The sequence below is a fragment of the Entelurus aequoreus genome, linkage group LG02 (assembly GCF_033978785.1).
Source record: "Entelurus aequoreus isolate RoL-2023_Sb linkage group LG02, RoL_Eaeq_v1.1, whole genome shotgun sequence".
In the NCBI taxonomy this organism is placed as follows: Eukaryota; Metazoa; Chordata; class Actinopteri; order Syngnathiformes; family Syngnathidae; genus Entelurus; species Entelurus aequoreus.
Genome location: NC_084732.1, coordinates 86793502 through 86804715, shown reverse-complemented (window position 1 = coordinate 86804715; position 11214 = coordinate 86793502). Strand labels below are relative to the sequence as shown.

At 37.3% G+C, this 11214-nt stretch overlaps 1 long non-coding RNA gene across 1 annotated transcript; it reads left to right on the top strand.

Annotated features, from left to right (window-relative positions):
- Positions 1-1678: 1678 nt before the first annotated feature.
- On the top strand, positions 1679-9492 carry LOC133640352 (uncharacterized). Its single transcript, XR_009824123.1, has 3 exons — positions 1679-1927; positions 5337-5454; positions 8223-9492. It is a non-coding gene; the product is annotated as an uncharacterized LOC133640352 (long non-coding RNA).
- The last annotated feature ends 1722 nt before the right edge of the window (positions 9493-11214 follow it).

Genomic DNA, 11214 nt, shown 5'->3' with positions numbered 1-11214 from the left:
GCCGGGAACGTCTCCACCTCAAGCACCAGCTCAGGCTCCTTCCCTCCCAGCGAGGTGACGTTCCATGTCCCAAGAGCGAGCTTATGTAGCCGATAATCGGACCACCAAGTGCCCTGCCTTCGGCTGCCGCCCAGCTCACACTGCACTCTCTATGACCCAGCCCATGAGTGGTGAGCCCTGGAGGGGGGATCCACGTTGCCTCTTCGAGCTGAGCACGGCTGGGCCCCATGGGGACAGGCCCGTCAATCGCCATCGTGCCACACCTCTGGGCCTGGCTCCACAGGGGAGCCACGGTGACCTGCGTCCGGGCGAGAAAAAATCTAGGTCCTCAATTGTACTTTTAATAAAGGTCTTTGAGCTGCTCTTTGTCTGATCCCTCACCTAGGACCTGTTTGTCTTGGGAGACCATAGAAGCCCCCGGACAACATAGTTCCTGGATCAGTGGGACACGCAAACCACAAAGGTGGCGGCTCAGAAAGCAGGTTATATAAATATAACTCCAAAACCAAACATGCAATATGTCTAAACATGCCTGTAATATTGTATCAATGTGAGTTTTCCTAGAATCGGTTGTTTTTGTAAGGTTTGCAAATACAAAAATTAGGTTTTACTCACAATGACAAAATCACACTCAATATGACAGCTATTTAAACATAACTCATAAACCACACAAAAAAATGGCTAATAATGCCTGAAATAATGAATCATTGGGAGTTTTACTGAGTTTTACATTTTGCAAACACAAAAAGTAGTCTTTTACTTGACTTTAAAGTTCTTAGAACCCTGAGATAATGGGAAAAAAGCAATAAAAATGTATTTAAACCTAACTCCTAAACAACACATGCAAAATGGCTAATAATGCCTAGGGAGACATGTAACGTTGTTAGTTTAAAAAAAGGATCTTTTGTAAAGATATCAAAGACACAAGCTAGTTTTTGTTATTCAATATGACAGTATAACAGTCATACATAATATGAAAGTTATATAAACATAACTCCAAAACCAAACATGTGTCATGTCTAAAAATGCCTGTAATAATGTATTTATGTGAGTTTGTAAGGTTTACAAAAACAAAAAGTAGTTTTTTACTCAATATGAAAGTAATGTTCTTAGAATCCTGAGATAATGCGAAAAAAGCAATACAAATGTATTCAAACACAAATTTTAAACCAAACATGTAAAATGTCTAAAAATGCCTGTAATATTGAATCTATATAAGTTTTACTAGAATCAATTGTTTTTGTAAGGTTAGCAAATACAAAAATTAGGTTTTACACATAATGACATTAAAACTGTAACACTCAATATGACAATTATTTATTTATAACTCCTAACCACACATGAAACATGTCTAATAATGCGTGAAAAAATGTATCTTTGTGAGTGTTACTAGAAACATTTTCTTTTGTAAGGTTTGTGTAGTAGAATTTCTGACCTTTGACCTATAGTTCATGTCTGTCAAAAATGTATGCTCATTTTGATTTCTCTTCCTCTTCTGTGGGACAAAAGTGAACTTTAAGTCGTGCCAACCTGTCTAACTGAATGTGTTGACTGTCTAAAAGATTCGAGTTGTTATGGAACAGATAGGGAAAACAAAACAAGACATTGACGCACTAACAAGAGAGATAAGAAAGGGATAAAGCCAAACAAAGAGAGTGTTTTGGGCACCATCTTTTTCATGGTGACGGGCGCGCCCGGGGGGGAAACTTTCTGTGTGCTAGACAACTCAACCCAACCATTGTACCATTTGATTATGAGTAAAATAAAACTCTTGTGTTAAATCTACTTTGGTTCTCATTGACAACCTGGACTTTCCACTACAAAATTGGCGTCACGAACTAGGATGGTCCAGAACTCTGCAAGTCAACATCCGCTCCCGGCTTCTCTCTCAGGCAGACAACGCTTGCACGCGCGCATCTAATAAAAGGTAAGCTATTTTGCTTATTGTGTAAAAGTTGTCTGTCTGAAGAGAAACGGGATCTGTAAGATGAAAATTGAATTTTTTTTTCATAAAAGATAGTTCTCCAAAAACAACCTAGACTGAGGCATGTGTTGGTTGGCTTGAGTTGTATTATATGTGATCATTTGTCTGTGTGTTTGTTGAAAACTTGTAATCTCTTGTTTTTAACAAATGGGGATTGTTGATAGAATTTTGGTGGTTTGGAGTGTAGAAGCATAGACGATGTGAGACGAAAAATTTCTTTTAACCTCTTCATCCTCTGTCGTTGTTGGCAGAGGATGCTTTTTTCTGCAAGTACATGGTTAGCCGGAGTTGGACACAGCGAAATTTAAGGCAAGGTTGGCTAAACTGATGTGACATTTGGCCCACACAAATTTATGACGTCTATGAAGGTCCTACGTATCTGTCTATGTGGAAGCTGCAGCCGGGTAAAAAGCCTGATATAAGGTGATCGTTCAGTGACTCCGGTAAAGGAGATCAACTGAGCCAAGTTGTCACGAATTTGGAAATTTGCTGCAGTATAGATGGATAGAGTAAGGGCTCCATATGGTAGAGTCTTGGTGAAACTATATGGACTGACCAGACACGATGTACTGTAGAAATTGAAGGGTGATTCCTGGTGATTCTACAGCGCCTTAGGCTGTTATCCGTGTTGGTCAGGAAGGAAAAGCAGGATTTGCTCCGCTGAATGGGTTAATCGCCATTATATGAGTAAGAATGACCTGCGTGTGTGTGTTATGAGACGGCCGATTCCACAAAAGCACGCGTGCATTAGTTGTTTATATTGGTCCGGACCAGGGGGGAGTGTTTTGTGGGGTAAAAATGTGTGTTTTTAAATTTATATATATATATATCTGCGTATTTTAATAACTTTTGTGTAGCACATGGTTTCTTATCTGTTTTAATTCCCCTCTGAAAAAAAAAAATCAACCTCTCCCCTCACGCTTTTTTCGCACCCACGCTGATCTGCAAAAGTTGCGAAATTGTCCAAAATGTGTGTGCGTGTGAGAAAGTAGACAACGTTTATGTACAGAAAACATATGAGTGTATGATCTATCCATTTAATTATCTTATTCCGCTCTCGGAGGTTGGATCGCGGGGGCAGCAGCCTAAGCAGGGAAGCCCAGAAGACCCTCCTTAAACTTGACTATTTGTCCATCTAAGAGTGAATGATAAATGTTGTTCTTATTATTAAGGTTCTGATATGATACAGCTGTGCTTCTGGATGAGAAAAGTAGTTGTCTATTGCATTTACTTTTAACTGTGCTGGTAAATTCTCTGTGTGTGAGTGACTGTGTGACGCATATAGTCTCAGCTGGGAGACATTTTGAGATAAGAGTGTGTGCGTGTGACGAGGCTGTGTGAGTGACAGCTGCGTGAGGCATTGGTTCGAAGAGGAGTGACACTGATAGCATTGAGCTGGGTTAGCATTGTGTTAGCATAGCATTGAGCTAGGTTAGCATTGTGTTAGCATAGCATTGGGCTAGGTTAGCAAAAGTTTGCTTACTTAGGCATAGTAAGGCTAAGTTAGCATCTAGCTTGGCATTACTAAGTGTGGTTGAACAGTTATTCTCGGTCTGTAGAGTGTGCTAGTAGTAGGTGCTTGCTAAGTCCAGTAAAATAATAGATATATGGAAAATTACACGTTTAAACATCAATCAATAAATACGGATTGTGGGACATTGAAACATTGTTTGATTCATCATTAATTTATATGTCTAGTATACTTTTTTTTGGTACAGCCTTGTTGCTTATCTGATCCATCCAGTTTCTGTGTGGAAGTTGAGACAAACACACACGCACGAACATCATAGATTAGGACACATTGTAACTTTGAATTAATAGTTAAACAACAAATAAATTAATAATATTGAATTTAAATTTGATAAAGATAAATTGATCATACATTGACATTTTAATTTTTTTAGGAATAAACACACAATAAAATAAAAGTTAAATTTATATTCTAATACATCTAAAGGCTTTTGTGAAACATAGAGTCTGAAGAAGTACAGATAAGAGCCACTCAGCGCCATTGTCAAAACAAAACGTAGAGAAGCATTAAACAAATTCTAATCAGAAGGAAGACAGACCAAAATATGAGAACTTAAGTAAACAGACAGCAAGTAAACCAGAAATAATAATGTAAATAAATAACAAAGAAAGCAAATTTTTATGTGACATTGGTGCATGTAGAATTACAAATAGAGAATAAAACTAAATGGAAATAACTGTCTGCAAGATGAGCATGACGTCATGAATTGTGCTCGGGTTAGTAATAGATAGATAGATAGACAGATAAAACGTTATTGATTCCTTCAGGAGAGTTCCCTTTGGGAGAAGAACTGAAAAGTAAACAGTAACTAATAAGGGTATAAATGGAAACAAAATAGATTCTATTAAAAGAGAAACTAGGCATTAACGACCATGATATAAAAAAAAGTATTGCACTGTTATTGTTTTGCATTCCCTGTCATCCTAGCCCCCCAAAGAGGAGTTGTACAGTGTAATGATGTATGAGACAAAGGATTTTTCATAGGCTAAACCAGTAGTTCTCAAATGAGGGTATGGTGTTTCCGCCCGGACAAAAAAGGGAGGTACTTGAAGGTATGCCAAGGGGTACCTGAGATTTTAAATATTTTAAAATGCAGACAATAAAAATAAACACAGTACGGACGTTAAAAGTTAAAAGATTAAAAGATTTAGCTGAAAGATAAGGAGAAACGTGAATAAAAACATTCCTTTGTTTTGGAGAGTATCACGCACAGCAGGAGGTCAGAGTGCAAGCATGACAGCTTGCTCGCGCCTACTGATAGACAAATGATAGTTTAAATTAACTTATACATAATCTTTAAGTGAACTAAAAGGGTACTTAAATACACATGAAGTAGTACGTATAATCTTTGAATTAAGGTTATTGATTAGCAATTAATGGGATAGTTAAGACTGTAATTAAAAAAAAACAACGTGATATGCAAAATTGAACTAACCGAGAGGATATGAAAATGATGGGTGTACATGTTTTGAGTTCCAAATTCTGGAGGAAAAAACCTCAACAAAACGTAAAACCATTCAGACGGACTTGGGTGGTAGCCACGGTTGTGCTAGGTCAAGCGAGGGTGGAAAGGATGTGCAGCCGGGGGACTGCCAGCTTCTCTGAACAAGACAAGCTCCAAAGTTGTAGCCAGAACATGCTCACAAAAAATACAGGTGTGACAGCAGGACGAACAGCAGGATACAAACAGACCCCTGCTGGACATAAGTGTCAACGGACAATGTTCAACACAATCTTTGAAGCATTCCTTTGTGGTCAACCTGCACACACCTTGTATTGACCTGCTTACGAACTGTGCCCTGACAATTCAATACTGCACAGAAGGAACTTCCTGATGTTGCCTGACAGCACGACATCAGCTGACAACTACTGGGGACGCCTCCCAGGAATGAGTGGAAGACGGGGACTGCTCCAACTGTCCTAGCACTGGCTGACTGAGGTGCGTCCGTGTGTCCTGCCACCCAAACCGCCAAAGTGTATGATCACCAATTAGACGACTCATAATAGGAGCCTTTTGACTCTTATATATGGTGGGACTCAAGGTATGGCCGCTCATGTGAACTATCCTTAAAACAATTAGAATGGTATAAGATGGACAACTAATGACCCACATTGTTCCCTCTGTCCTGCCTACGAAACCAAAAAAATGTAGGTCAAATGATAAAACAGGGCGTAGCTGCCGCTGATTGAACCGATAAGCTAATACCACATTTTCAATTATTTCGGTTGTCTGTTAAAAACAAAGCTATTGGTTGCAATTTGGACATTTCTGCTGTAGGCTACAAAGAGCTAGCAGCTACACAACAGCTGAGCTAAAACAAAATTTAAGCATATCAAATATTTATAGTTGTTTATTGTTTATAAGTCGCAGAGAGACAGAAGTCTGTAGAAAGTATTCAGTAACAAACGTGTCCGCATTATTAAACTTTCTACCACAGGAAACATACTGAACAAATACAGCAGTTACTGTCAGACTCTAATCCGGATTACCGTGTCTATCAGAGACATGGTTAAAACCCACAACACCTTTACGTTCTAATTAATGTCCCGGGGGACAAGATTACAGAAAAGACAGATCAAGTGACAAAGGGGGGAGGAATTATGATTTATGAAAGGGAAAACATTAAAAGTAGATCAATTTGAGTATGTTGAAATTAAAATCACATTTTCCTCAGAAATGTATTTCAAGGTAATTGTAGTATACCGACCGACCACAGCTAAAGACATTTTTCTTGATTCATTTTCAGACATCCTCAAACAGCATAGTATGACAGAAGTAACGTCATGGAGGACGTTAATCTGGACTGGTTAAATAAGACGCGTAGAAAGAAACTAAAGGATATTATAAACGGCTTCTACATGATACAAATGATAAGCAGCTCTACTAGAATTACAATTGGATGACAAAAAGCAAAGAGAACATCTGTAAATACACGAAAACAAAACCAGAAAGAAGAGTGTAAAATAAAAATACCATTGGATTAATAAAACAATTTGGATTCTAATAAAGACATGAGGACTCAGCTCTCATAAGAGCAATTAAAACAGGTCTAAATACAGATCGTATGATTTAAAAGTTTGGAGGAACAAAAGTTACAATGTTTATGCGGAAGTCTAAGGCTGACTTTCACTTAGAATTAATTAAAGCTGCAAAAAGGAACAATAGAGAGTTATAGAAAAAAACAGAAAAAAAACTAGATACAAACTTACGGAAAGAGAGCAAACAAGAAACAACACTATAACATTAAATATCAATGGCGCTACTATCGCAGACAGTCTGGACATAAGTGGTAATTTTAATGAACATTTCATCCAGTCTGTACAAACCCTGAATAAAGAGTCCCTCAAAATCAGTGCAAATAATTGTCATTTATTCAGGATGGACTAATTTTAGAATTAACAAATGAAACAAAGTTAAACAAAATCTTCGCTGCATTATCAGACTCACGATCTAGAGATATATATATATGGGTTGGACACTATCTTCCTAAAAACATATAAGGATTGTATTATTGCTCGTATAACAACGATTGATAAATAAATCAATAACGGAAAACACTTTCCCTACCACGTCGAGAAACTGCTACTATGATTAAATCCATAAAGCAGGAAATAAAGAAGACCAGAACATGTACAGACCAATTAGCCTTCTCCACGTTAAAACAAAAGGAATAGAAAATTTGAAATTAAAAAGTGGCTTTGGAGCAATCAAGGCTGCTCACACGGTCACTAAGAGGGGCATTATGTTGACACATCAATTTAATGAGTATTATATTTATCCATGAGAGCATTTTTGTTGTAAATTGTGAGGTATGGCTGTTAAAATCTTGGTTGTTTTTACGAATGATGACAGATGTGAACAAGAGCATGTATGGTCTTTGTGTGATGATGTAAATAAGGTGTGGTTGTATTGTATGGTAAGTATGTGTCCATGAAGGGGCATTTGGTGACTTTTCTTATAACTGAATACATGCTACAGTATGATTATTTTTGATTAATTATTGATTATTATGAATGTATATATTTATTATGATTAATTAGTGTCATAATTTTAGTGCTTGATTTGTGGATCCCTTTAATTTAGGTAGCCAGGGACTACAGATGGAAAGTAGCTATTTAGATATAATCTGGTACAGAACACATCTTTTTCTGAACTTAATGTTTCTGTGCATTGTCCCATCATAGATAAACTAAATTAAATACAACTATTTAGTGAATTATTGAGGCCACAATAATTCACTAGGTGTTGTAAAATATCAAAGTACTATTGCAAAAGCGAACAGTGACCTCAAACATGACCTGTCCTCCGCCTCTGTTCTTGCTGCACTTGACTATCAGCTGTCTTTTCTTTTTCTTGGATGTTTCTGAAACTACTAATACTACTACTACTACTACTATTACTATTACTACGACTAACACTGTCCCTGTGAGAGGGACATAGGGGGGAGGTGAGTTTGGATTGGGTCAAGTTTGAGCGTGTTGAGGTTTTATTTAATCAATATGATCAATCCGGTACAAGGATAAAGGAACGTAATGATTTAGATTGACAATTGCAGTGGTTGGCGAAAGCAACCCCACCCTCAAAGGAGGGTGCCAATTCAGTAATTAAATGTTTTGTGAATGATCTAATATCCCGACATGGTTTCCCCAAAAAGATTAGGTCAAACAACGGCACCTATTTTAAGAAAACAGGTTAATCTTCTTCAGTCACAAGATCAGCACTTCTCAGGACCAGCAGCTTCCTAGGAAGGTGGAAAGACCATGAGACCAAAATGGTAAGTTTGCAAAATGTAGAATTTGTGTGCCAGTTCCTCTGTGCAGATTTGAGGATGAAAGCAGCCACTCCAGATTCCCTTGCACTCGCTAAGAGGGGCACGGTCAAAGCCGATCCAGGACCAACACCCGATACCTGACTGGAAGGAACCGAGAGGAGAGACAACACCTTGCCAGCGATGACGAGAACAACTAAGGTTGCCAGCCAATGGGTCCACCGGGACTCCAGCAGCTGTGGAAAGAAGTGTCGGGAGTGCCGAAGCAGCGAGGAGGCCTGAAGCAAGCCGAGGGCCTGGACCAAAGCCCCACGCCCCATACTCTGCCCCAGCCTTCCCCAAAGCCCCCACAGCTCCAACTCTACCTGAGTTTTCCCCAATTTCGGCCAGCACGCACATGCCACTGAACAGTCTGCCCAATGGACTGAACCACACCCCAAGAACAGACAGAGACAGACTGTTTGAGTGGATCTCTTTCTTCACCAAGGCAGCCAAAAGCCCAACGAGGTGTCGGCAGGCCACCAGCCTGAGGCACCACCGAGCCATCCATACGAGCACTAATCGAACATGGACTCATACGAAATTCAGTTGTGTGTACAAAATCAATTGGTAACTACATTCATTGCAAATGCCGGGAAAAATAATAATGCAACAGCTTACAGTCATAAGTCTATATTAATTCTAAACCAGATCTTGTTTGATTCATTATTAATGTGAAAATGCATCTTGAATAAGCATATATATATTCATCTAATTATGTTCATGATCAAAGTATTTTGGTATTACGTTACTAACTCAAAGGGTAGGCCACTAATTGTGTTCTGTGAGATGGTTTTACTGCAGGCTGGTAACAGCGATCGCTCTGAAGGAGGGTCATAGACGGAATTTTTGCCTCGTATAAAAACATTGAGGTTTTTGCCTCCATCTGCGGTAGAGATTTCATTTAGTGGTCTATATCAGAAATTGTTTTGGTCCAGGGTCTTAAGACCCTGGAAGGCGGGTATGTAGTAGAATTTCTGACCTTTGACCTATAGTTCATGTCTGTCAAAAATGTATGCTCATTTTGATTTCTCTTCCTCTTCTGTGGGACAAAAGTGAACTTTAAGTCGTGCCAACCTGTCTAACTGAATGTGTTGACTGTCTAAAAGATTCGAGTTGTTATGGAACAGATAGGGAAAACAAAACAAGACATTGACGCACTAACAAGAGAGATAAAAAACGGATAAAGCCAAACGAAGAGAGTGTTTTGGGCACCATCTTTTTCATGGTGACGGGCGCGCCCGGGGGGGAAACTTTCTGTGTGCTAGACAACTCAACCCAACCATTGTACCATTTGATTATGAGTAAAATAAAACTCTTGTGTTAAATCTACTTTGGTTCTCATTGACAACCTGGACTTTCCACTACATTTGCAAAGACAGGTTAGTTTTTTTTTACTCAATATGACAGTATAACTGCCACACTCAATATGACAGTTATTTAAACATAACTCTTAAACTACACATGAAAAATGATTAACAATGCCTGAAATAATGCATTCTTGTAAGTTTTACTCGAAACATATGCTTTTTTAAGGCTTGCAAACACAAAAATTGTTTCTTTACTCAATATGACAGTAATGTTCTAAAATTCTGAGAAAATACGAACAAATTAATAAAAATGATTCCAACATAATTCCTAAACCAAACATGCAAAAGTCTAAAAATGTCTGTAATATTGAATCCATGTGAGTTTTACTAGATTTAAATGATTTTGTAAGGTTTGCAAATACATAAATTAGGTTTTACTTACTATGTCATAACTGACAGTATATGACAGTTATTTAACCATAACTCAAACCACACATGAAAAATGGCTAATAATGCCTGAAATAATGCATCCTTGGCCGTTTTACTCGAAACACATGCTTTTTTAAATCTTGCAAACACAAAAAGTAGTTTTTTACTCAATATGAAAGTAATGATCTAAGAATCCTGAGATAATGCGAAAAAAGCAATACAAATGTATTTAAACATTACTCCTAAACAACATATGCAAAATGGCTAATAATGCCTGGAAACATGTATCTTTGTTAGTTTTACTAGAAACATGATCTTTTGTAAAGTTTGCAAAGACACAAGCTAGTTGTTTTTAATTCAATATGATAGTATAACAGTCATATTAAATATAAAAGTTATATAAACATAACTCCAAAACCAAACATGTGTCATGTCTAAAAATGCCTGTAATAATGTATTTATGTGAGTTTGTAAGGTTTGCTAAAACAAAAAGTAGTTTTTTACTCAATATGAAAGTAATGATCTAAGAATCCTGAGATAATGCGAAAAAAGCAATAAAAATGTATTTAAACATAATTCCTAAACAACCCATGCAAAATGGGTAATAATGCCTGGAGACATGTATCTTTGTTAGTTTTACCAGAAAAATGATCTTTTGTAAAGTTTGCAAAGACACAAGCTAGTTTTTTTTAATTCAATATGACAGTATAACAGTCATATTAAATATAAAAGTTATATAAACATAACTCCAAAACCAAACGTGTCATGTCTAAAAATGCCTGTAATAATGTATTAATGTGAGTTTGTAAGGTTTGCAAAAACAAAAAGTAGTTTTTTACTCAATATGAAAGTAATGATCTTAAAATCCTGAGATAATGCGAAAAAAGCAATAAAAATGTATTTAAACATAATTCCTAAACAACCCATGCAAAATGAGTAATAATGCCTGGAGACATGTATCTTTGTTAGTTTTACTAGAAAAATGAACTTTTGTAAAGTTTGCAAAGACACAAGCTAGTTGTTTTTATTAAATAAGACAGTATAACAGTCATACTAAATATGAAAGTTATATAAACATAACTCCAGAACCAAACGTGTGTCATGTCCAAAATTGCCTATAATAATGTATTTATGTGAGTTTGTAAGGTTTGC